Source organism: Macaca thibetana, chromosome 5 (genome assembly GCF_024542745.1).
Source record: "Macaca thibetana thibetana isolate TM-01 chromosome 5, ASM2454274v1, whole genome shotgun sequence".
Lineage (NCBI taxonomy): Eukaryota > Metazoa > Chordata > Mammalia > Primates > Cercopithecidae > Macaca > Macaca thibetana.
This window is the reverse complement of record NC_065582.1, coordinates 83,697,119-83,725,102: the sequence shown is the minus strand read 5'-3', so window position 1 is coordinate 83,725,102 and position 27,984 is coordinate 83,697,119. Positions and strand designations below refer to the sequence as shown.

At 37.5% G+C, this 27,984-nt stretch overlaps 1 protein-coding gene across 6 annotated transcripts in view; it reads left to right on the top strand.

Annotated features, from left to right (window-relative positions):
- Positions 1–1,228: 1,228 nt before the first annotated feature.
- TET2 (tet methylcytosine dioxygenase 2) overlaps positions 1,229–27,984 on the top strand; it is a 132,451-nt gene continuing 105,695 nt past the window's right edge. For 4 of the 6 annotated variants that reach the window (XM_050791474.1, XM_050791470.1, XM_050791473.1 and 1 more), the window contains exon 1: positions 1,229–1,540. The gene's annotated coding sequence lies outside the window, so the exon portion shown is untranslated. Of the gene's footprint in view, positions 1,541–26,251; positions 26,365–27,984 lie in introns of all 6 variants that reach the window. The other 2 variants (XM_050791472.1, XM_050791471.1) reach the window with 1 other exon arrangement.

Sequence of the window (27,984 nt, the reverse complement as noted above, 5' to 3'; positions counted from 1 at the left end):
TAACGATGAAGGGAATATTTCAAAAACTACTATCTGACATAATATGATTCTTACGATGATTCATAGGGGCTTTGTTCTTCATCTCATCTTCAACCAAAAAGTTGATGATTAGAAAAAAGAGCATTAGAATGGGAAGTAACACTACTCGACAATAGAGAAAAACTCCGGTCAAAGGAGGAGCATAGTTATAGAGCTCCGAATGTCAGGGAAAATCAAGCATCCGTCATTCGGAATTAGCTCTGTATCGGTCGGTTTCTTCGTTACTTAATTGTACGGGTGGAAACTACTTCAAAGTTGAGGCTCTTAAGAGAGGTAACTTAAGCATTTGAAAGTGCAGGTTTATTTCCTCCTAGCGAGAGAAGGAGAGGGTCACTCGTGAGAAACCCATCTTGAATCTGTGAGACGCCCCCTTCTACTCAGCCCACGTGGCTAAAGTAAACAGAAGGTGGGCCGGGGCGGGGAGAAACAGAACTCGGTCAATTTCCCGATTTGTCGGGTCTTTAAAAGTACAGGCCCCTAAAGCACTAAGGGCATGCCCTCGGTGAACCGGAGGAGCGCTTCTGCTGAATGAGATTAAAGCGACAGAAAAGGGAGAAGATAGCGCCGGCAAGGGGATCTAAAGGGAGATAGAGACGCGGGCCTCTGAGGGTAAGGTGGGCGCAAGCGGGTGTGTGGTGCGGAGAGAGGTGCCAGTGGATGGAGGCGGGGGCCAGTGCGAGGGCACGTGCGGATACACTCTCGAGGAGGTGGGTGCGCGCAGGGGCGTGTGCGCGGGACCTCGAAGTGGTGGTGGAGTGCAGACTAACAAAAAGTTTCAAAGGGAAATCTTGGATGTCACGTCCTTGTCCAGGCACCCATGCCATCCCATCCTCCCACCTCGCCCCGACCTTCGCGCCTGCACTGCGTTTTCTCCCGGGGGTGGAGACCCGCCGAGGTCCCCGGGGTCCCCGAGGGCTGCACCCTTCCCCGCGCTCGCCAGCCCTGGCCCCCGCCCCGCGCTCATCCGGGCGCACCACTCCCTCCGCGCCACTGCACGGCGTGAGGGCAGCCCAGGTCTCCACTGCGCGCCCGGCTGTACGGCCCCAGGTGCCGCCGGTCTTTGTGCTGGACGCCCGGTGCGGGGGGCTAATTCCCCGGGAGCCAGGGCTGAGGGCCCCAGGGCGGCAGCGCAGGCCGGGGCGGAGCGGGAGGAGGCCGGGGCGGAGCAGGAGGAGGCCCGGGCGGAGGAGGAGAGCCGGCGGTAGCGGCAGTGGCAGCGGCGAGAGCTCGGGCGGCCGCCGCCGCCTCCTCGCGAGCGCCGCGCGCCCAGGCCCCGCTCGCATGCGAGTCACGTCCGCCCCCTCGGCGCGGCCGCCCCGAGACGCCGGCCCCGCTGAGTGATGAGAACAGACGTCAAACTGCCTTATGAATATTGATGCGGAGGCTAGGCTGCTTTCGTAGAGAAGCAGAAGGAAGCAAGATGGCTGCCCTTTAGGATTTGTTAGAAAGGAGACCCGACTGCAACTGCTGGATTGCTGCAAGGCTGAGGGACGAGAACGAGGTCAGAGCGCTTCTCTTATGCCGCGAAACTCTCCCTTTCCTCTCCCCTTCGTTTTTTCTCGGGCTTCCAGGGACTGGGGAGCAAACCCTGTAGTGTCACCCACAAATACCAAGAGGGAAGAGGGAAGCTTCACAAATTACTGGAGCCTCTTCAACATGGCTGACAAATATAGTTTTAATTCCCTATACCCCTTTTAAACCTGTAGTTCTGTGTGCTCTTCTCTCCTTCTAATGCTCGTCCCTTCCTCACCCAGAAAACTTACCTTTGTGCCTCCGACGAGCCGGTTTCCCGGCCTTTTAATCCGCAGAAAAGTGATTTTTAAATTTGCTTTCCTTTCTAAAATAGTTCAGCTTTGGGGGGCACTACTTTTCCCTTTAATCCTCTGCCCCCGTTTCTCTCGTGTGAGTGAAACGACTCTCCCGTTTATCCTGAACAACCTCAGAGAGAACACTGATACGGTGTTTTTCTACCCTTTTATCAGCTGTAGGGTCTGGGTCTGGGTTGGTGTCTGCCTCCTCCTACCTCCTTATCCCCCTTTAGGGGGCTGTACGAAGTGAATGTCACAGGGAGTGGAATTAGAGTACACTGAGTGGGGTTTTGTGTGTGTGTGTGTGTGTTTTTTTTTTCTTAAGTCCGCGCGTTTTGTTAGCGGCGCTGAGTGAAAGAGGAAAGAATAGTTTCTCCGGTTCCCCAAACAAGACCAGAACTCACTTTTCTCAAGGTACATAAGTCTGCGCTGGGCTGAGCCTTCCAGCCTGGGGTATGTATGTAAGAGAATTTATGGACAAATCTGTGTCCCGGCTTTGTGCTTCTCCCGAATCAGCTTCGTTTGGTTCCTTGGTAAGTGACAGGCAGACACAAAGGCAGGCGCAGGCCCGGGGAGGGGGCGGGAGGGGGTGGGGAGCGCAGCGTTGAGAGTTGCAAGACTGCAAGGTCAGGGGCGCCGAAAGAAATGAAACCCAGTCCCAGCAAAGAAGTGAAGAGCAGATTTGTAACAGTCCCATCCAAATTTTTCTTTTGGCCTCTCTCTTTGGTCTTTCATCTCTCTGCCTTTCTCTCTGTGTCCCCTCTCTACTCTTTTCTTCTCTCTCATACACACACACACACACACACAGGCACGCACAGACTCCTCGCATCTTGCTGAATCTTTTCACTGGGACTGCTTGTCTAGTTTTATTAAGCTAACAGGGTTTCTATGGAGAGTTTTCTACCTATGACATAATAAAGTGTGGCCTAGATAGACTCCTGGAAAGGCCGAAAATGAAATATAAGTGTTACTTGCTGGTTATTCCCCTCATGATATACTTTTAATTACATTGAGTGAGTTCTCCCTTCTTCATCTAATGTTTGGGAATTGAGAAAAGGCTTATTTTCCAGCGGTAAAATTTAGTGAAATATTTATATATTTTACCTGTTTAGGGAGTGGAATACATTCATGAATTTAATATCTCAAATCACACATTGTGCTTTTTCGCCTTCAATCAGGGATTATAATGGGAAACCTACATTCAAAGATATTCATCAACAAATGATCCAACATAGAAATAAGATTGTATCTTAAAGGAAGTTGGGATTCACAGAGAAAAGACATTGGTTTGGTTTGGTGTAAGACTGGTGGTATTGTTGCCTGGCTAATGAAATCATTCCATTTGCATTTTAATGGAAAGTTGAAATACTAAGGGGAGTTATGTTCTTTTACATGTTTGTATATGTGCTTAATAATGTTTGGAATAGAATATAAATTTAAACACAAGAAATATTGATTTTTTAAATGTTAAGCAGAGAACTGTTACTGAAGGGTTGGATAATCAAACTGAAGTTTAGAAGACAATTTATAGGATTTAAAAAAGGATAGAAGGAAAAACACAATAACAGACATTTCTCCATAAGTCGAATTTGCAAAACTATTTGTCCTTGATAGTTCACTTTGTAATTTTCTGTTATGATCTTTGTTAATTTCATGTAGTTAAGTTTGCTTTAATCATTGATACGCGGGGTTCCTTCACATGATTACAAGGGAGAAGCATTACTTATCTCTGTGGAATAGAAACGGTTCATTGGTTAGTTCTTATTTGTCAAAAAAAAAAAAAAAAAAAAAAAACTTAGGATTTTACTATTAATGCTGTTCATGGTAAACTATCGAGAAAACTATGGTTAATTATTCCAGCAATTCCGAATTGAAAACAATTCCTTTTGCTAACAAACTAGTATTTACTTTTTGGAGACAACTTTTCAAATGTGGTATATACTGTCTTCAGGCTATTCAACTAATAATAGATGCAACATTTTCCACTCAATAAATAAGAATAACTACATTGGTTAATAATTTTGAATATGAAGGCTTGTTTTTTCCTGTCATCAAATTTAGATTCTTGTTATTTTGTGCATCCTACTTTTATGCTGAAAATAGCTGCTAATTAATACTGTATAAAGTATTTCAGTGATTATAAGGAAGAGATGTGTGTGTTAGTCACCCCTGTGAATAAAAGTAACATCCTTTGTTGGAAAAGAGAAATTATTTTAATAAGTATGGGATAGTTTACAATAAAAGTCATAATCCTCAGTTCTTTCTTATATGTGATCGTACTACCTAAGTGCTCCAAAAATTCCATAGGACTGTCTTGGGTTATTGAATTTTAGGAGCATGAAAATGGACAATAACAAGATAGATAGCTTTTCTTAACTATGACATTGTTTTGCTTATTTTCTTATTGAACTAATCATTAATGAGAAATTAACTTGCAGTGAGAGAAGTCCCTTGCTTTGTTTAAATTGTCATATTTGCCAAACTCTTCTTAAAGCTTTAATTAGGTCTGATGTGCCAGTTTATGCCAGAAGCCAGAGGAATTGATATGATTTCGAGGCAGTGGCACATGGTCCTACTAGACATTGGCAAGTGAACATCACTTCCAGAACAAGTGAAGTGCACCTGCCAAGGAGTTGTTATGAAAGAATTCCAAAGTCCTTACTGGGCACTGGTCTTGTATTAGGTAACAAGAACCAGAGTTAATGTTTTAGTTTCACTTGTTGAAGTTAAAAGTTCCTATCAATTCTTCTAAGACTCCACCCCCAAATAATGTTAAAAGTCAAATGTCACTATTGAAATGTATTTCCTTATTTGCTGACCTCATTAAGAAGCCCTTCTTATGATTCATAGGCACACCTCACAGAAACTCTTATTTTCCATCCTGCCCAAAGTCTGAGTAGGTCAATTCTTATGAATTCTTATGAAATTACCTTGAAATAAAATACCTTCAAAAGTTATGGACGCTTGACATTGTATGTCAGTATTTTATAATATCTAATATTTAGAAAATATTAGATCTACATTTTGTGCTTTAATTGCTTCTAATGCAATTTTTTTGTTATTAATAGAATTTCATAGTCGTATCTGGGAATTTCAAATTGCTGGAAAGAGTCATCTTTGTTTTATAAATAACCATATAGACTGTTTTAATGTAATTGTTTCCTACCTTGGGAACAGGCTAAAACTTTGGACCAGCTGTCAGTATTTGTTCATCAGAATAACACTTTGTCAATGATTATTCTACCATTGCACAGTAGTTCTTAAGGATAGTAATGGTACCAAACCCAGCAGCAATAGAGTATCTCCCAAGCCAACTTTACAATTGGAGCCTTAACTGTGGGAAAGACCAGTTGCCAAGTAGAGCTGGTGGTTATCTGGGAAACTGCGCTGAAGAACACAACCACAGATGATTTTGCCAAATATACAGTATTTACTTGGTCTAGATCTCCAATTTCTATTTCGACTCACTGCCAAAACTGAGTGAATACTGCGACATTATTGAAGGAGGTTATGCAGTACATCTGTTGGTTTGGTGTATAGTAGGAGAGAAGGATTCCAGGAGGGAAAGGGGAAAGTGAGAGCATGTTAATCACTGTGACTGCAATCCAAAAAGAATTATGTATATCTGCTTATTTCCAGCATTATTTTTGTCCTATATTGTATATTGCAGAGACTTGCTGACTTAAAATAGATATATAATCTTTTTCTCAATAGAATACTTATTTGGTTATCCATTCCAAATAACAAATTTTGGATGGGCGTGTTGTCTCATGCCTGTAATCCTAGCACTTTAGGAGGCCAAGGTGGGAGATCACTTGAGGCCAGGAGTTTGAGACCAGCCTGGGCAACACAGCCAGGCGCCAGTCTCTACAAAACATTTAAAAAAGTAATGGGGCATGGTGGTACATTCCTGTAGTCCCAGCTACTCAGGAGGCTGAGGTAGGAGGATGGCTTGAGCTCAAGCATTCTAAGTTACAGTGAGCTATGATCACACCACTGCACTCCAACCCAGGCAACAGAGAGAGACCATATCTCAAACAGTAACAACAACAGCAAAACCAAACAAACAAAAGAGCACATTCTATCAGCTTTGATTTATGTTTTCTTCATTTGTAATGACATGTAGTTAAATGTGTCATGCTTCAAAAATAAGGAACAGATAGTAGGTGGATTTTCAATATAATATATATTACATATGTTATATATTTTCAATATATAATATATGTAAAAATAAATTTAGTGATAATATCATCCTACCTGCAGTTTTAAGAATTCAGAACTCAGGCTGGGTGTGGTGGCTCACTTCGGGGGGTGAAGGCAGGAGGATCACTTGAGGCCAGGAGTTCTAGACCAGCCTGGACAACATAGTGAGATAGCTGTCTCTATTCAATAAAAAATAAAAATAAAAATAAATTAAGAACTCAATGCTTTATACTCACTGAAAGTTGTTCCTCTAAACTGACTTGAAATCATGTTCCAAATAAACTGAGAATTAAAGTAAGAGACGAGGCTGGGTGCAGTGACTCATGCCTATAATCCCAGCACTTTGGGAGGCCAAGGCAGGTGGATGACTTGAGGTCAGGAGTTTGAGACCAGCCTGGCCAACATGGCGAAACCCCATCTCTACTAAAAATACAAAATTAGCTGGGCACGGTGGTGCACACCAGTAATCACAGCTACTTGGGAGGCTGAAGCCCGAGAATCACTTGAGCCTGGGCGTGGTGGCTCATACCTGTAATCCGAGCACTTTGGGAGGCCAGGGCAGGTGGATCACCTGAAGTCGGGAATTCGAGACCAGTCTTGCCAACATGGTGAAACCCTGTCTCCACTAAACATACAAAATTAGCCCGGTGTGGTGGCACATGCCTGTAGTCTCAGCTATTCTGGAGGCTGAGACAGCAGAATCACTTGAACCCTCCAGGAGGCAGAGGCTGCAGTGAGCTGAGATGGCTCTGCTGTACCCCAGCTTGGGTGAGACAGAGCGACTCTGTCTCAAAAAAAATAAATAAATAAATAGGAGAAGAATAAATTGGGATGAAGTGTTTTTGAAGGACAGTCTAGGATATAAAATGAACTGGTTGTTTGACTAAAAATACTACAAATGTTTCTTTCAAATTGCATTGCTTTTTTGTCTATTGGAAGGTAGGCACTGATTTCTATGTCTTTCTATTCCCTAAGAGAACCTACTATTGACCTCTCCGTCAATATTTAATGGATGATATAGAACTAGTGAAAAACCATACAATTTAACTAGAACAAAAAGTATAATCTATTTTCTTTTCCTTTTTTTTCCCCCCCACCCGAGATAGTATCTTGCTCTGTCACCTAGACTGGAGTGCAGTGGCGTGATCTTGGCTCACTGCAACCTCTGCCTTCCAGGATCAAGTGATTCTCCTGTCTCAGCCTCCAGAGTAGCTGGGATTAGGAGCGTGCCCCACGAAACCTGGCTAATTTTTCTATTGTTATTAGAGACAGGGTTTCACCATGTTGACCAGGCTGGTCTCGTACTCCTGTTCTCAAGTGATCTGCCTTCCCCGGTCTCCTAAAGTGCTGGGATTACAGGCGTGAGCCACTGTGCCCAGTCTAATCTATTTTCAATGTATAAGAGAAAAATGTGATGATGGTAGGAGTAATGGTGTGTTTTCCTTACATTTAATTTCTATAGGCTATGGCAGTTGCCCTATAAAAGCCACCCATTTTAAGCGCAAAAGTGAATAGTTTTTAGTAAACTTATATGGGATCATATATTTTTAATTAAAATATTTATTGAGATAATTATAGATTCATATGCCATTGTATGAAATAATACATGAGATTCCACATACACTTGCTCAATCTCCCCCAGAGGCAACATTTTGCAAAACTATAATATCATATCGCAACCATGATACTGACATTGATATGGCCTACTAATCTTATTCAGATGTTCTCAGTTTAACTTGTACTTATTTTGTGTGTTTTGTTTTATACCCTTTAATCACATGATCACATATTTTTAAGCCTTTTTTTTCTCAAAACAGAAGTTTAGCACAAAGGTTTAGCAGCTTATCAATCATGTGATTTTGCCATTATGCCATATTAAAATGTGTGTCAGAATATAAGTTTTTGTTTTCTTAGAAGTCCTTTTTTTTGATAGAATGGCCTTTATGTTAAAACTATTTTAAGTTGCTTTGTGACAGAGTAAGTTGATGTCATTTAATTCTCATCACAACCCTAGAGATAGGTATTATTCTTATCCCTGTTTATGAATGAGGAAACTGAAGCCCAGTGAGGTTAAATAACTTCCTTGAGTTCATACAGCCGATATATGGCTTAGGCTTAGCCAGCATTTGAGTTAAGCAGTCTGTCTCTAGGGCCAAATCTTTTAATCACTATATTATACTTCCTCATTATCATTGATAGTTGTAAAAGTGTATAATGTGGACTATGTAGAACAAGTCATAAAAGGAGATTTAAAATGCATACAGTTGTTCACATGAAAACTTGTAGCCAAATGTTCATTACAGCATTATTAATAATGGTAAAAGATGGAAACTACCCAAATATCTATCAGGTCATGAGTGAATAAACAAATTGTGGTATATCCATACAGTGAAATATTATTAAGCAATATAAAGGAATGGATTATTGATAAATGCTGTGACACAGGTGAATCTGAGAGGCATAACAAAGGCCCCATATGATATGCTTTCAATTTTAAGTAACATTCAGAATAGGCAAATCTAAGGAGACAGAAAGTTAGCTAGTTATTACTAGGGGCTAGGGGTGGGAGGGAGGTGACTGCTGATAAGTATGAGATTTCTTTTGGGGATGATGAAATGTTCTATAATTAGATAGTAATGATTGCCCAACTCTTTGAATATGCTAAAACCCACTGTATTACATGCTTTAAAAGGATGAATTTATTGTATGTGAATTATATTTCAAAAAGCTGTTGTTATAAAAATGAATATAGTTGAGTTATTTGGTTTATGTTATGTCAGAAAATGTCTTACATCTCATTCAAAAGAAATGCAGGAACTGTTTGGATTGAATGAGGCTAAGCGTTATCTTTCTAGGAAGATGGCATTAAGGAGTTTTATTATGCCTGTAATCCTGGCACTTTGGGAGGCCAAGGCAGGAGGCCAGGAATTTGAGATTAGTCTGGACAACATCCTCTTATAGATGAGAAAGATACTTAATCACTCAAAAGTTGGCATTGTGTTTCGTGATAACAATAGCCTTTAGAGTTTATATGGGAAGATTCAATAGATAGTGATAGGTTATATGACTTGGTAAACAGGGCTTAATGTATAGGTGCAAGAAACTTTTTCAGATGTCTTTAGTTACCCAGCCATTCAGTTCAGGGGATGTAACCCAAGTGTTAAAAGGAATGTGACTGGGCGCGGTGGCTCACACCTGTAATCCCAGCACTTTGCCAGCCCAAAGTGGGTGGGTCTCTTGAGCTCAGGAGTTGGAGACAAGCCTGGGCAACATGGCAAAACCCCATCTCTACAAAAAATGCAAAAGTTAGCTGGGTGTGGTTGCACATCCCTGTAGTTCTAGGTACTTATGGGGCTGAGGCGGGAGGATAGCTGGAGCCTGGGAAGTTGAGGCTGCAGTGAGTCATGTTGGTGCCCCCACACTTCAGCCTGGGTGACAAAGTAAGACCCTCTCTCTCACAAAAAAAAAAAAAAGGAATATCTATAAAAATTGCTGTTCTTGTTTGAATTGCTACAAAGTGCAGTTTAATCTACAAATAATAACAAATTACTAGATTTGGGGGGGTATTAATGTCTTATCTATGCGAAAACAGAAGGGCAATGCAGGGCAGAGAATAAACTTCAAAACTTTGAGTTTGTTAACTGTTGATATCTCCACTTGTCATGTTTCAGATCTTAAAATTAAAATGGCAAAGTATCTCATAGGGCTTAAGCAAGTGACTCTTTTTCTGTTAACTGATGTTGTGACATGTTGAAGATGTAAAATAAGGTTGAAAAGGGAATTGCTCTGCAGCAGTCTTCATAATGCCAGGACAAAATGAGAAATGGTTAGGGCCCGAATGATGATGGCTTTCCATCTTTGCTACGCGTGGCCACAAGTATTTACAAATACCAGCAGAACTTCTACAAACCGCTTAATGGTAAAATGAGTGCAGATTTTTAGCACTAGTCCCTATGGAACTATGACTTGTAGTTTTGGACACACAGGGTGAATTACTTGGGGTTGATTGTATTTGAATTTCTAACCTTATGTAATTCTAGATACCGGACATTCTTGTTTTGCAATGCTTCTCTCCCTTTTTATTCTCATGAGAACGTTGGGTTGCAGCCAGTTGGATCCCATACCTTGGGACCATGACTGATAACCAGAATGGAGAAAATTCACTGATCTGGAAACATTGAGCTTTAGGCTAAGGTTCAGAGACATATTTAAGATAAATATGTGATTGTACCCTATAAGGAAGTATATTGTCTTTATATAATTGTTATGATCACTTTTTCAATGAGTAACTATAGAATTTTGCTTTTTAAGAGTATGATCATAGCATCTATTTGTAGATTTGTTGAATATGTGTGGCAAGCCCAAGATAGATGCTCATGTTAGACCCCTCAAGAAGTTGGTGTAGTGATGGTTATGGAAAGCAGTAAAATATAATTTAGGTTCTGTTCTCCTTACTGGAGAAATGAGTAGCTTACTTATCTTCGCCCTCTCTTGTTTCTCTTAAAACTTTGGGAACCGCCTCAGCTGACTATAAATTTTTATACTAGTATCTCTATAATTCTAAAAAAGTTGTTCACAAGTTTGAGTGTCGTACTTCATCTTTGCTTTTTAACGCCCTTCCAAAAAATGTAAATCTGTTCTCACATATTAGGAATATTTTGATTTGTTGTTAATTTTTAGCTTTGCTTTTTATAAGTAATTTATACGGAAGATACACCATATTCAAAAGAAGAAAAATGGGCTGAATTTTTGCTGATGTACTACTCTCTTCAAAGGGAATTGCCTATGTTCAGGCATAGAAATGCAGGCAGTCTGACATTTAGGTATGCCATACAGAGTATTGATATTTTTAATTTGCTACTTTTAACATTTTGAGATTTGTCACAGTTTGTTCTGTGGGTGGGTAAAAGTAATGGTAATTTTAATTACAGTTGTCGTGCCTCATTAGCCATTGCTAAAACCTGCCTTACCAAATCACTTATTTTCTTGATGCAGTGTTAAATCTAGCTTCTATGTCCACATTATACATTAATGAGAACATTCATCCATCTCTCAAATGAGTTATTATTATAGTAGTTTCTCCTGAAATAGATAATGCATTAAAAAAAAAAAAGCTTCAATAGGGATAATGAAAGCCAGATAACATAGCATGGTATCTGAGTTATTCCTCCTGTTTTTCTTACCTGGCTGCACTAAGAAGGGCACTCATTAAAAATTACCATAATTATTAGTTGTGCTGCCTCTGAAGTAGAGCACCAGAATTTGAGAGTAATACAGTGATACCACACCCAGATTATATCCATAATATGCTGTCCTCGTCTTATTAATTTTTTTAACCTGTTTGTTCTTTTAGCACTTTTCCTGCTTTTGTTTGAAGTCTCTTGCTTTGAAGTTATAGAATTTTTATATTTTCCATTGACTGTAAAGTTAGCTCTTTTATAACTTTTCATGATATTTGCATTAAAAGGATCACTTTTAGCAGCTTGTAATTAGTTCAGATGATTATTAGCTTTTTGTTTGTTCTACTGTGTACTCTACTATATACATTATAACAGAAGAAGAAACCATTTTGACAAATACAGTATCTGATAGTTCATCAAATCAGAGTGAACATCTTAAAACGTGAATTGAGTTATTAAAATGTTAATTCATTTACATTCCTATTTTAATATACCAAATGTAACTGATGAAAAGAAGAATACCATAAGTGGGTACCTTTCAAAAATGAAGGAAGAAAAAATCTCACAACTAAAGATTCTTACCACATAAATTATTTATTTTAGTAAATAATTATTTTAGTACAAACAGATACATTGTAGCAGGAAAAAACATACTTTAAACTTTGTCTTGTCAATTTTATCTTTCTTCCAATTTAGCCACTGAAATGTTTTTTTCTCCAGTGAAGTTATATTATCTACCTAAGTTGAATGTAAAACAAGGTTGTACTTTACTTTTGGAGTTGTCTCCCACATTACAGCTTGTGGAAAAACACTGGCAGAAAGCAAATCTAATAGACATTTTGCTTTTGGCTCACCTTATTAATGGCTAAGATTTAATTATGTATTTCTACTGAAAAGCAAACTTGAAAAAGACATTTGGTTAGTAACTGGGAACTAAAAATTTCTGTTTTTTTTTTTTTTATTTTATATTTTTTGGTAGAGTCTCACTCTTTTGCCCAGGCTGGAGTGCAGTGGCATGATCCTGGCTCACTGCAGCCTCCTTCTCCTGGGTTCAAGCGATTCTCCTGTCTCAGCCTCCCGAGTAGCTAGGATTATAGGTGCCAGCCACCATGCCTGGCTAATTTTTGCATTTTTAGTAGAAACAGCATTTTGCCATGTTGGCTAGGCTGGTCTTGAACTCCTGACCTCTAGTGATCCACCCACTTCCACTTCCTAAAGTACTGGGATTACAGGCATGAGCCACCACTCCAATACCAACTTATTTACTGTTACAACTTATTTACTTTGAAACAACTTATTTACTGTTAAAAAAAAAATGTGGTTCTTGTTTCAAATAAGAAATTTTGTGGACATCAACTAATTTTTTAAACATATATTGTAATTTTAAAACATTTTTATCAACATGTTTTTCAAGAGCATGGGAAATCTAGGGTATGGCATTTTAAAGTGACTTTAAAGACAATTCTTGGGTTTTGTTGAAGTCAGAATATTTTTAAAAATACATTGAGTTTAATTTACTACTGACAGTTTTTCTTCATTTAATTTTTTTTTTTTTGCATTGTTATAATTAGTCATGCCTTAATCCTCAGGGTTTTTTGGAAACTCTTTATATTTAGGAGTTAAAAACTTAGTTGTTGACATTGAAATTTTTCTCTAGTATTGATAAGAATTCAAGTGTTTAAGGAATGGAGTTTACTTGTTTTCTGTTCACAAACCCACTGTAAAAGATATAATAAATGTAGATGAAGGTGAAATCTGAGATAGGAAGAGAGGTAAAATACTTTTTTTTTTTTCTTCACCCATGGAAAGCCATTGAATGCTGAATAGGTCATGCTGTAATTTAATTGGGTGTAAATTATAACTTTGTAAGTCATTTGCCTACTTAGTGTATATCTCTGGTTTTTATGTAATCCATCTCTCATATCCCAGTTTACACTAAAGTAAATGAGCAAGCAAGAATAAGTCTTGCAAATAGAGGAAGTAGAAAGTGCATTCAGAATGGATTGCTGAAATTATAAAACTGATCCTAAATTGAATTAGGTAGAGCAGTTAATTTAGATTACAATAAATGCAACAGGAAAAAAAAATTCCAGTTCTTCCTCTTTTTTTTGGAAAGAAAGAAAAGAAAAGAAAAATCACTCTTAGTTAGAGATAATTCCTTGACATCTGTATGATCATTTTTAGGGCCAAAAAATAGTAGGTTTCTCTTTGGAAATTGTAGAAGCTTTCTCTCCTTCCAGTTACACGCGGTCACATCAACATTTGACACGTGGGTACCGTGCACGTGGCAGCACTATTTACAAACACTATCCTAGGATTCCAGAGACTCTTATGTAACAGTGGAGAGAGTAAGCTTTGAGTGTCTGTGGGCGGAGGAATCAACACAGTTTAATTCATGGTCAGCGAGCCCTTGTCTGACTCTGATAGGGTCATGAACCAAAGATCAAGGTGTTTGGGTCAGGATCTTCCCTAACGCACGGTTTTCCTACAAAACCCTCAAAAGCTGTGCCTAAATACAAGATTAATCTTTTTTATTTTTATTTATTTATTTATTTTTATTTTTTTGAGACGGAGTTTCGCTCTCGTTGCCAAGGCTGGAGTGCAATGGCGCCGCGATCTCGGCTCACTGCGACCCCGCCTCACCGGTTTAAGCGATTCTCCTGCCTCTGCCACCCAAGTAGCTGGGATTATAGGCATGCCCCACCACGCCTAGCTAATTTTGTATTTTTAGTAGAAAGGGGGTTTCTCCATGTTGGTCAGCCTAGTGGTGAACTCCCGACTTCAGGTGATCCGCCCGCCTCGCCCCGCAAAGTGCTGGGATTACAGGCGTGAGCCACCGCACTCGGCTAAGATTAATCTTTTTATGCCCTGCAGCAAACAGAACTAGTCATGCCAAACCATTTTTGTGATGTGGGGAAATGTGAGCAGATGATGCTTTGGATCTGATTATAATTCACAGTACCCTTGTTATTTCCGTGAGGTTTGCATACCTGCCTCCCAGCCTCACAAAATGCCTTTAAAAAATTACATCTTGGCCGGGCGCTGTGGCTCACGCCTGTAATCTCGGCATTCTGGGAGGCCGAGGCGGGTGGATCATGAGGTCAAGAGATCAAGACGATCCCGGCCAACACGGTGAAACCCCGTCTCTACTAAAAATACAAAAATTAGCCGGGCGTGGCGGCAGAAGCCTGTAATCCCAGCTACTTGGGAGACTGAGGCAGGAGAATCGCTTGAACCGGGAGGCGGAGGTTGCAGTGAGCCGAGATCGCGCCATTGCACTCCAGCTTGGGCGACAGAGCATGACTCCGTCTCAAAAAAAAAAAAAAAAAAAAAAAAGTTGATATTTGTAAGCATCTTAAAAAGCAAGAGAATTCATGAATGACTTCCCAAACTAAACAGTCGGAACAGAAAACACTCAAGAAAACTCTTGGTTAATCATGCTCCTTAGTATACTATTATACCTGTCTCTCCCCTTTCCGCATCCTCGGTAAATTCTCTCAACCCTCCTTCATTTTTAATTTCATATCAAGACCTAGAGCTAAAACAACGACAACAAAGCCTTAAGTCTCTATATTTAGGGAATGTGTCTTCTATCCCAAATTGATTTTTAGAGCTTTTCATTTATTTTTATCAATACAAAGCAAGTTGAAATTAAAAAAAATAAGGCATCAAGAATTTAAATGTCTAACCATGTGTATTTGGTGTATGTGTATTGGTGCTATTCTTTAGCTGTAAGCAGACTGGTTTGAATATTTAAAGTATGAACAGAATTTGAGTTCTTTTTGTATTGCATCTAAGGATCATTTGAGATGGATGTCATCATTGATCATCCAAAATAGAAGGCTTCTTGCCTAACAAAGAATTGAAATTAGATCATGAAAGATGAAATTTATAGTTAATTGAAAAGTTAGCTCATTTGACTGCTTCTTTCATAGAATTTACTTTTGTAATTACACTACCTTTCTAAAGATAGAAAAAATCAGTCTTTGAAATGTGATACTATAAATGACATGTTTTTAAAAAATAAAGGATCTTTTCCCAAGAGCTAAACCAATCACCAAATCTGTTTTTTTAAATTATTTTTATTTATTTATTTATTTATTTTGACAGAATCTGCCTCTGTTGCCCTGGCTGGAGTGAAGCAGAGCGATCTCAGCTCACTGCAACCTTCACCTCCTGGGTTCCAGCAATTCTCTGCCTCAGGCTCCCGGGTAGCTGGGATTACAGTCACTTGCCATGACACCCAGCTAATTTTTGTATTTTTACTAGAGACGGGGTTTCACCATCTTGGCCAGGCTGGTTTTGAATGCCTGACCTCGTGATCCAGTCACCTCAGCCTCCCAAAGTGCTGGGATTACAGGTGTTTTTCTTTAAGTAATATTTGGTATAAGAAAACTTTATATTTGACATAATTTAAATATTATCTGACCAAATCTTTTACATATGGAAACTCAGGTTTTAGCCATTTAACATCTAAAGCTGTTCTCATTTAGAAGAAATTACCAAAAGAGTGACTCATTTAACAATGAAATCTAAGGATAGATATTTTTTCATTCTGTTGCAGAGCAAAAACAGCCTTCTGGGTATGAAAAGATATTACTTATTTAGTGTTTATCACTTACAATTTATTATTGTACATTTCCGATACATTGAATTAAGATATGGTGAGAGTAGGTTGTAGATTTTTAAAAGTTCTTATTTGCTTGATTTATCAACTTGCTTTTTTAGTGCCGGACTAGAAATGATGTATTTCTCTCAATTATCCTCGGCCTAAATAGTAAAAGCTTGGGTGAAATTACTTATGGGTGTACTTTTCCTGCACAGAGCAGAGCCGTGACTGAACACTCTTGAGCATTAACAAAAATCATCTTATCTTATATTAGAACATTAATATTTTCCTTCTTTCTCAGACCTCCATTTCACAGTAAATCATATATGGATATAAGCTGCAAGTGCTCAGAATTTGATTAAGGCTATAAGTTAATGAATTTCTGCTAAAAGGATTTAAATATAACTTTCATTTGACTGTACTTTAGTTTCACTTGAAGGAGCAAGCAGGCAATAAACATTGATGTATTCAGTGCATAGACTATCTTCATAAAGATGAGACTGAGTGACAGTTGTCTCTGTATTATAAAATATCAAAATGGTAGATTGAATGTGATGCATACCAAGGAGCAATGTGGAAATTTTAGGCTGTTCATCTTTTTTCAGTTACTACTAAGTGTGTGTATGTGTTTTGAACTTTTCATATTTAAGCTGAATCCTCTTTGGTAGAAGTGGTAAACAGACTATAGTAAAAGTCTCTGTCTAGAAATATAAAACGAAAATATACTGATGTCTTGCATTTTCCCTAATATCTTGAAGGTGCACAAAACCTTCGGGGTTTTTTGCATAAACTACTTTTATATGGTTCCTGTAGAAGACAACTGAGGCACCAAACACACAAAACAAACAGTTTGCTTCGTGATGGTAACATTCGTGCGAGGGAGTTCTCTCTTGCATAGGAGTCCCAGGTTACCCTAATGCCTTCCCACATGGGTCAAACACATGGAGCTTTCATATTTACACACAGCTCCAGAATTCTGAAGCCTGCAGTTGTTTAACAGTGGGGTACAGGGATAAAGAGTGGTGTCTGTCTCACTAACTGTTTAATGACCTGGATCATGAATATTGATACAGAATAAGAAAGCACTGTCCTGACTGAAGGGGAAACATGGTAGATGCCTAAAGGAGGCTTTTACCTGCCTCACATTGTTTATTTTAAACTATCATTACCACCTGAAAGGAGCTTTTCACTTTGAACTTAAAATAGTAGCTTTTAACCCTGACAAGCAAGTAAGCACTTTAGTATTCAAGAACCGAAGGTGACAAGCCCTGAGGAGTGTTACTGTCTTTCATAATCAAGCTGACTCAAACTCTTTTAGAAGCTAGTATAGTAACTTCACCATCTTTATTAATAACGTTGCTGCATACCTTCATATAAACAGAGAGTTGGAGCAAAAGCTGCATTTTCTTGTTTTAAGTGTGTATCTATTATTTACATTTTATTTGTGAAAATATGCCATTCGTATTACATATAGAAATACTTTCCAAAATCACTGTTTGTATAGAACTATTTTGCTTAACATTAGGATTCTGTTGAAGAGCCTATATCTGCAATAATATGGGGAGAGAATCCCCTTTTGTGTGATAGCTTAATGATAAAGAGAAGGAAAAGGTGAGAAGTAATTTTGGAAAATATGCAATGATAAACTAGTGGTATTTATTGAACTAAACACCAGCAACTGTGCTTAGCATGGATAATTGTCTAAAAGGATGAGGAAAAAATGTAAAAATCAGGAGACTATAAATTTTTCAATTAAGAATAAATTTTCTATCACAAATTATGAACGTTTAAAATACCTGTTTTAAACTCTTTTTCCTGCTTGTAACAAATTATCAGACTTTTTAATCTACCTTTTTTGAGCTTTTCATCTTTTTCCCTGAATTACAGATTTAATTCTGTGTATGTATGTGTGTGTTTGAATATATTTTTATATTTTAGATCTAGATTTGTAAACTAGAGCTGTTTCTAACTGCTTATAAGACACTGCCACCTGGATTGCCACCACCTTCACTTCAGTATTTCAGTAAACAATTCATCAAAAATGTAGTTTATTTTCAAACATACAATCATGGATTGTTACCAGCCGAAAGGACTTTAGAGACTCATTAATCCCATTCCTTGCATTCACAGATGAGAAAACGAAGGCATGGGAAGGTAAAGTCAGTTGCCTCAAATAGCGTAAAAGCCATGTATATTTCTAATAATAGCTACTATTGATTAAGTTCTTATGTTGGGTTAAGTACCATGCTAAGCACTTTCCAGAGATTATCTAATTCTTACATCATCTATATTTTTGTTGGTGCTATTTCTCTCCCCACTTTACTAAGGAAGAAACCAAGACATGGGGTTAAATAACTTCTCTATAAATTTTGAATTATCTATGGCATCTCCCTATTTGTAAATCTCCATTGTCTCTTTGTTCATAATCAATGTAAATCAACTCTTAAACAGTTGTATGCCAACAAATAGTCTGGTGTTTGGAGCTAGAAAGATTCAAGAGTGTATATGTGTGTGTTCCAGCTTTATTGAGGTATAATTGACAAGTAAACAGTGGACAAAACTGTACATATTTAAGGGATACAATGTGATGTTTTAATATACATATACATTGTGAAGTGATTTTACAATCAAGCTAATTCACATGTCCATCACCTCTCAGTCATTTTTTTGTATTTATGGTGAGAACACTTAAGAGCTACTCAAATGTAGTCAAGGATACCAAACAGTAGTAACTGTAATCACTATGATGTACATTAGATCTCCAGAATATATTAAATATTCGTCTGGTATAACTGAAGCTGTGTACCCTTTGACCAACCTATTTCCCCTACTACCCAGCCCATGGCAACCACCATGTTACTCCCTGCTTGTATGAGTTTGACTTCTTTAGATTCTACATGTAAGTGAGATCATGCAATAGGAAGATCTAGTTTAGAATCCTGACTTTCTCCACCTGTAAAATGAGAACAACTAATAATTCTTATCTCTTGGATTACTGAGAGGATCAGATGAAGTAACATAAATAAAACAGCCAGCATGTTACTTGGCAAAATTGTAGTGATTGAACGAATATTTGTTTACTCTTCAAGCATGTGTTGAGCAACTGTGTATCAGGCAAGAAGAAAGCCATTGTCTTTACCCTTCTGGAATATAGAGGCTCATAGGAAATAATCAATACTTTGATTTTTTTAAAAGCATAATGAGATGAAAATTAATAGGACTCATAGACCGGTCAGTTGAGGAATTTCCCAGGATGCTTCTAGCCTCTGCTCAAAAGGTGTGAGTTCCCAGTTGCCTGAACAGGTGCTAGAGTTGACATAGCTTTCTCAGTATTGGGACCTGACAGGGAGATTGCACAAGTGTAACAGCACAGCCTCTGAAGATTGGCTCACGGGGGAGAGATGAAGGATTACTTCCATCCCTTTTATTGTTTCAATCAAGATATAAATTATGAGCTCGTAGTACCATCCTTTCACCATCATCCTTTATTGTCTTTATTAGATACAATGAAAGGATACAAGTTTGTCCATAGAAATATTAAACGATAGCAGGCATTATTTAGAAAGTACTAAGGTCTGTAGATATTACTGGTTTTTCCTCTATTTTATATCATATTTTTAGAAAGAAGAGACAAAATTTTGGCATACCTTGCTTAAAGATAGATGATAGTCGGCCGGGTGTGGTGACTCACACCTGTAATTCCAGCACTTTGGGAGGCTGAGGCAGGCAGATCACCTGAGGTCAGGAGTTTGAAACCAACCTGGCCAACATAGCGAAACCCCGTCTCTACTAAAAAATACAAAAATTAGCCAGGTGTGATGGCGGGTGCCTGAAATCCCAGCCACTCAGGAGACTGAGGCACGAGAATCACTTGAACCCAGGAGGCAGAGGTTGCAGTGAGCTGAGATCATGCCATTGCACTCCAGCCTGGGTAACAGAGGGAGACTCCCTCTCAAAAAAAAAAAAAAAAAAAAAAAAAAAAGATAATTGTCTTGGTGTGCTAATCAGGAGCTTCCTGTGAGAATGGAAATTCCTTACATGGCAGTGTCACGGAATTTTGGGCCCATGTGAAAGATGTTTTTGAGTGTCTCTTAAAATAGTTAATGGTTTAAAAATACATTATTTATATGTCAGAAACTGTTAACTTTCATTGAGATTGAAGTTTCTTTGAGATCTAGGATCACATCTTGTATATCTATTGAATTTCCCACAATAATTATCGTGCAAGCAAATGAATAGCAGACCCTCAATAACACTTACTGATTATTGCTATGTATAAGTTGGGAGACTCTTGAGTACCTTTCTAAGTTTGCACTTAGGGAAATACAGAACACTAAATGAAATGTTTGATTGGTTGCTTAGTTTCCACAGTAACTTTTCAAAATACATAGGAGCATGCTAACGAACAAACAAAAAAAAACTATTTTAAATACTACAGTCATAAGTATGCCTTTATTATTCTTACCCACAATAATGCATTTGCTTTAAAAAATTATTTATCAGTGTCAGACCATACCTTTCTGAGTCTCCACTATGTAAGATGTGAAAGTTAATATTCTTCAATTCCAGCTACTTTTCTTGCCTTCTGTGAACTCCTGTATTCCATATCATTACTTCCTATTGCTAAATTTATAATATTTATATTCTGGTTTGCATCTATAGTTAATTCTCTTGTGCTTCATTTCTCAGTGCTAACTGAAGAAGAAAACCCATCATTTACAATGTCATGATTGTAATAAATAAAATTCACTGTAACACCAAGCAGTATGGTTGAACATGTAGAAAAGGAAAAACTGATCCTGTGACACTAAAACTTAGCTTGTTCTAAGGATGCTACTTTAAGCATTAGGGTAAAATGGATTCCCTTTTGCTAAATTCTTTCAGTTCCTCAAAATTATGCCACATTTTTGTTTCTTTCACATTTGGACTTAGATTTTCCTGTAAGCATTCCAGTTTTCTTGAAATTTTTAATTGCATTTTTCTTGTTGACAGAAGAAACATTTTCATCATATCACAATGATTTTTTCAGATTTCTTAATTATACCATTTGATGAATGAAATACACTTTCTTCTTGAAGTCTGATTTTTCTGTTCTAATTTAGAGTTTCTTCTCATTTTTCTCCCGGCTATGTCTATTATTGCTTTAGTCTCATGTCTTTGTATTTGATTATTATTTTTCTTTTTACTACTGTTTTTCTTCTTAAAAAAAAAAAGGTTTTTACAAATATTGTGCTGAGTCCTTACATGTTCAAAATACCTTTTATTTTTCCTCATAGTGCATTCATAAATTATTGTGATTAGAACCGTAAGTTCAAAGTAACTTTCTCTCAGAACTTGGGAAACATTGGTACATTGTTACCTTTCATCTAGTATTGCTTATGAGATAGATATCTGATGCCAATCTGATTCTGTCTTTCTTAGATAACTTTTTTCCCTATTCACACGTTTATTAGGATCTTTATCTTTTCACTTCTGAAATTTCTCCAGATATGGCTCTGTTAAAATGTATTCTTCTCAGGACTTCATGATTCTGTACAATCTGGAAACAACTGTCTTTATTTAGCTTTAGGTACTTTTCTTCCATTGTACCTTTGATCATTTCTTCTTTTTTTCTCCCTATCTTTATGAAACTCAGGTTAATGGTGCATTGGAACTTGTGAACTGATTTTTCTTATTTATTAAGTTCCCTCACATATTTTTAATCTGTTTATCTCTGAATATTTTATTTTCTCAACTTTTGATATTTTTGTTAGTTGAAATTTAATTCCCAAAAAGTCAATTTTCTATTCTCTGATTGTTTCTTTTTAATGGTAGCCTATTTTGTGGCTGAAATCCTATAAAATGTATTAAATTTTGTGGGAAAATTAGGCAAACAAAGAAAATTAAATTTTACCTAACTATATCTGAAAACAATACAACTAAAATTAAGAAAAGTGCATATATGTGTACACGTATACGTACGTGTATATAGGTGTACACATATGCTACGTATACATGTAGTATATGTAGTATATGTACATGTAATATATGTAGTATGTGTATATATGTATATACACATGTATATCAATATACATGTATATGTACAAATACAAAATATGTATATAATAGTTTCACTGTACTTTATTTGCTCCCCTTTTAAAAATAATAGTGCTGGAGTTCATGATTGACTAATTTTCAGAACTTGGTGTGTGTGGTTGTTTATTAAGCCCTCAATATTCCCATATAATGCTTTAGTATTATAGTGCCCAGGCAGAGTCGACTGTGCTAATAGTCCTAGCAGTAGAGGTTCATCCTGTACAGATCTAAGGTGTAACTATTTTCATTTCTGGGCCCTTGAAGATACTTTGCTAGTCTTCATATCTGTTACCTATCTTGCTGTTCAATAATAGGTAATAGAAAAGAGATAAAACTTAAATGTCATCATTTTCCACTGCTTAGCAATCTTTAAAAATAAATGTGAAACCCAAAAGGACTTAATCTTGCCTAACTTTAAGGAATGAAGGAAACACTAGAAACAACAGAGAAAAGGAATAACCAATCCTCCAACACGTTCTGTTGACTCTACCTGTATAGTCAGGATCTGACTACTTTACACCATTTCACCAATTTCCATCTCTGTTCAAACCACCTTCATGTGTTACTTTGAAAAGTGCAGTTTCCCTGTCGTGGGTTTCCCTGTTTTTAGCTTTGCTCCCCCTTCTTACCTCACTGTGGGTTTTTACCCAAACAAAAATTCAAGTGATCATTTAAAAATTAAGTCAGGTCATGCCTCTCCTCTGCTTAAAACCATTAATGGGTCTCTGTTTCACTCAGAATATAAGCCAAAGCCCTTTTCATGACCCACCAGTCCTTGGCTGCTATTTGTGTTTCTGATTCCATTTCTTGCCACTACTGTCCATCATTCTATTCTAATTTCCTTGGTTTTCTTGCTGTCCTGGCAACAAGAAGAGCATCCTTTTTCCTCTAGGCCTTTACACTTGCTGTTCCCTCCTCTTGGAGCACCCTTCCTTCAGAGAGCCACAGGTATTGCTTCTATCTTTCCTTCTAAAATCTCCTTGAGTGTTACTTTTTCAGAGATAAATTCCCTAACCATTCTGTCTAACAGAACTATCACTCTTGACCTTGCCTTATTTTCTCTCTCTCTTTTTTTTTTTTTTTTTTTTTTTTTTTTTTTTTTATTTCCATAGGTTATTGGGGAATAGGTGGTGTTTGGTTACATGGGTAAGTTCTTTAGTGGTGATTTGTGAGATCTTGGTGCACCTATCACCTGAGCAGTATACACTTCACCCTACTTGTAGTCTTTTATTCCTCACCCCCTTCCCACCCTTTTCCCCTGAGTCCCCAGAGTCTATTGTGTCATTCTTATGCCTTTGCATCCTCATAGCTTAGCTCCCACTTATGAGTGAGAACATACAATGTTTGATTTTCTATTCCTGAGTTACTTCACTTAGAATAATAGTCTCCAATCTTATCCAGGTCATTGCAAATGCCATTAATTCATTCATTTTTATGGCTGAGTAGTATTCCATCATATAAATATACCACAGTTTCTTCATCTACTCACTGATTGACGAGCATCTGGGTTGGTTCCATATTTTTGCAGTTGTGAATGGTGCTGCTATAACCATGTGTGTGAAAGTATCTTTTTCATATAATGACTTTTTTCCTCTGGGTAGATACCCAGTAGTGGGATTGCTGGATCAAATGGTAGTTGTACTTTTAGTTCTTTAAGGAATCTCCACACTGTTTTCCATAGTGGCTGTACTAGTTTACATTCCCACCAGCAGTGTAGAAGTGTTCTCTCTTCACCAAATCTATGCCAACATCTACTGTTTTTTGATTTTTTAATTATGGCCATTCTTGCAGGAATAAAGTATCGCATTGTGGTTTTGATTTGTATTTCCCTGATCATTTGTGATATTGAGCATTTTTTTTCAATATGTTTGTTGGTCATTTGTATGTCTTCTTTTCAGAATTGTCTATTCATGTCCTTATCCCACTTTTTGATAGGATTGTTTGTTTTTTTCTTGCTAATTTGTTGGAGTTCCTTGTAGATTCTGGATATTAGTCCTTTGCCAGATGTGTAGATGGTGAAGATTTTCTCCCACTCTGTGGGTTGTCTGTTTACTCTGCTGACTGTTCCTATTGCTGTGCAGAGGCTCTTTTGTTTAATTAAGGCTCACCTATTTATCTTTGTTTTTGTTGCATTTGCTTTTGGGTTCTTTGTCATGAAGTCTTTGCCTAAGCCAATGTCTAGAAGGGTTTTTCTGATGTTATCTTCTAGAATTTTTATAGTTTCAGGTCACAGATTTACGTTTTTGATCCATCTTGAGTTGATTTTTATATAAGGTGAGAGATGAGGATCTAGTTTCATTCTTCTACATGTGGCTTACCAGCTATCCCAGCACCATTTGTTGAATAGGGTGTCCTTTCCCCATTAATTTATGTTTTTGTTTGCTTTGTCAAAGATCAGTTGGCTGTAATTTTATGGGTTTCTTTCTTGGTTCTCTGTCCTGTTCCATTGGTCTATGTACCTATTTTTATACCAGTACCATGCTGTTTTGGTGACTATGGCCTTCTAGTATAAAGCCAGGTAAGGTGATTCCACCCAATTTGTTCTTTGTGCTTAGTTTCGCTTTGGCTATGTGGGTTCTTTTTTGTTTTCATATGAATTTTAGAATTGTTTTTCCAATTCTATGAAGAATGATGGTGGTATTTTGATGGGAATTGCATAGTTTATCAACCCTTGGCAAAATGTTTCTGCTTTTCTTAAGACATTTTTATTGTCTGCTGTCCCCAGTAGATGTGAGTACTATGAAATGAGGAACATTGTTTGGGTCACTGACATGTAGCGTCAGCATACCAAACAGTGGCTAGCACATGGTGGGCACTCAATAAATATTTGTGGAAAGTTGGAGTGAATGAAAATGGTTTCTAAAATGGCAATGACTGTAGTCCCAGCTACTCGGAAGGCTGAGGCAGGAAGATTGTCTGATCCTCAAAGTTTGGGGCTGTAGTGCACAATGATTGTGCCTGTGAATAGCTACTGCACTCTAGCCTGGTCAACACAGTGAGAACCCATCTCTTTTAAAAAATGATAATGAAATAATCTTATTTTTACTGCTTTTTTCTTTAAGGCTGCCAGTGTTGTCTTGTCTTTACTGATTTCTCCTCATTGGAAATTGAAGATAGATAAAATATCCATTGATTATTTATAGGTAAAATTAGGCTTTTGGATCCATGAGGTATAGCTGAGACAATCTTCCAGGAGCTTCTGGAGCCAAGGAAACACTGGTCACTAAAATACCATTTATATTGGCAACTACTCTTTTTTGATGCTAGTGTTTCAATTACATTGTGTGTTTACAAACCTGTTGTGGCTACTTCAAAATATAAACATGATGTGCTACACTACTTGTTAGTTTTGAATAACTGATTTATAAATAGACTTAGGGTGTGCAAGCCTCCTGCAAGATGAGCACTGCCTGTGTTCTTCCTTCTGCTTCCTTTATTTCAGTTGTGTGTCTACTAACTTCCTCCTCTTTCTGCACTAGGAGAAATTGCACTGTTTCCGATATCTTTAACATCTGCTATCATGATGAGAAAATATCTTTTCTGGGTTTGAAATACCTTCATTCATTTTTTTAAATGGCGGAAATAAATTCAGAGTGTTTTGAGCTCAGTTTTCTTCCTGCTGTTATTGCTGGCTCAAAATCCAGGAGAATTTCAATGTTATTTCTGAGCTCCATGATGGGAGTTCCATTTCTGTTTTATTCAAAGTGTTATCCCCAGTGTCTAGCACAGTGCGTGGCACATTATAAGCCTGTAATGTTTATTTAGTGGATGTAGACCAGTACTATTAAAGAATTCTCATTCCAAAGATTTAGTGGCATGAAAAAATGATATTGATTAATGCTCTACTCCATGCTAAGAAAATGAAGTGCAAATTGTTACAGTAGTTCTTTATTTTGTTTCCAAGTATAGGGAACTTTCTGAAATTAGAGAAGCATTGATTAATGAGTTTTAATATATGTTATTGATCGAAATAATATGTAATCATATAACCAAATAAGATAACACAAGCCAGTAGTTCCTCATTCATCTTTTGTTCTTTAAAAAATGACAGGAAGATTAGAATAAGACAAAAAATTAGAGGTTAAAACAGTTTTCTTCGAACCAGCAGTGTAACTTACTTCTGTAATCCTTAAATTCTGTATTGGTGCTACCAAGATGCAACTCTTGAGCTACAACTGCCTCTTTATAAAGGATGCTGTTCCCTGCTGCCTGTGTAATGATTGCCCATTTACAGTCAAATGAACAATACAGTACCTGGGATGGTGAAGAAGGTGAAGCAACAACTTTAAAATAGCTGTGGGTAAACCTACAGAAACAGACTATTCTCTTTCTTCCAGATTGCATTATTCATTTTCATACGCCTGCCTTTATCTGCTCTGGAAGCCTATTTCCTAATCTTCCGAGACTTATCATCACCTTCATATGTCCATAGCATGCATTTCTCGGACAGGTAAGATAGAATTGGTATATATTTGGTATAGCAAAAAGTCATGGTTGTCTTTAGATTATATACTTGGTGTTTTGTGTGATACTGGGCAGAAAGCTTACTGTTTCTTCATCTATAAAATGAAGGACCTGGGCAAGATAAAATTTTGTGAAATTTCACTGAACTTTGAGCTCAGCAAAGTAGATGTGTGTGTGTGTGTGTGTGTACGTGCATGTGTGTTCGTGTATGTCTATTAGCAATGCATCACGGACCTTAAATAAATACAGTTGAGCCTTGAATAACATGGAAGTTAAGAGCATCAACCCCCTGCACTGTCAAAAACCCACATGTAATTTTTGACTACCCATAAACTTAACTACTAATAGCCTGCTCTTGACTGGAAGCCCTGCTGATAACACACACAGTTGACTAACATGTATTTTCTATGATATGTATTATGTACTATATTCTTACAATAAACTGAGCTAGAGAAAAGAAACTGTTATTAAGAAAATCATAAGGTAACGAAAATATATTTACTATTTATTAAGTGGAAGTAGATAATCATAAAGGTCTTCATCCTTTGTTGTTTTCATCTTGAGTATGCTGAGGAGGAGGAGGAAAAGGATGGGTTGGTCTTGCTGTTCCAGGGGTGGCAGAAGTGGAAGAAAATTCACATATAAGCAGCCCATGCAGTTCAAACCTGTATTGTTTAAGGTCAACAGTATTTGTTAACGTTGCATTTTGTAAGTGACCTTGTTTTTTTTTTTTTTTTTTCAATGAAAAAGAATAGTGTTCCATTCAAATGCCTGTATGTTTATGAGAAACATTTCAGAACTATGAAAGTTGAATTCAGGGTTTCTCTTGCAGGTTGTTTGTATACTTTCTGTAATACAGAAAGTATTGTAATGTACATGTAATGTAATACAGAAAGTATATGTAATTTTGTCATATAATGAGAATACTAATGGTCTTAAGACTTGAAACTGATTAACTGATAAACTCTTTACGCAACTTAAAAAAAATATTTCGGCGAGGAAAGAGTATTCATCATAAGTATTCTAGTAGATGACATACTTTTGGTAATAAAATTGATATGGGCAGTTAACAGCATTTTCCAAGTTGGCTGTGCTGCTACTCTCTTATTATACAATGATACTATTTTTCAGAGCAGAAAGCAAATTAGTTTTATTTTTATAAACCAAATTTTAAATATCCCTTTAGAGAATAGAACATATGAAAAAGTATCTGCTTCTCAGACCTCTCAACAATATAAATTTTCTTCTTAAGAGGAAATTTATTCCTGCATGCCAACACAAAGGATAAAAAATTTACCTGTCCTTAGTTTCTAAGAGGAAAATATGCATAAAATTTCCATCCGCTGTGTGCCAGTTACCAAAATAAGTTCGTAGACTAATCTTTTAAGAAAAACTCAATCTTGGTTAGGCGTGGTGGCTCACGCCTGTAATCGCAGCACTTTACGAGGCCGAGGTGGGCAGATCACGAGCTCAGGAGTTTGAGACCAGCCTAATCAGTATGGTGAAACGCTGTCTCTACTGAAAATACAAAAAAAAAAAAAAAAAATTAGCTGGGCATGGTGGTGCGCACCTGTATTCCCAGCTACTTGGGAGGCTGAGGCAGGAA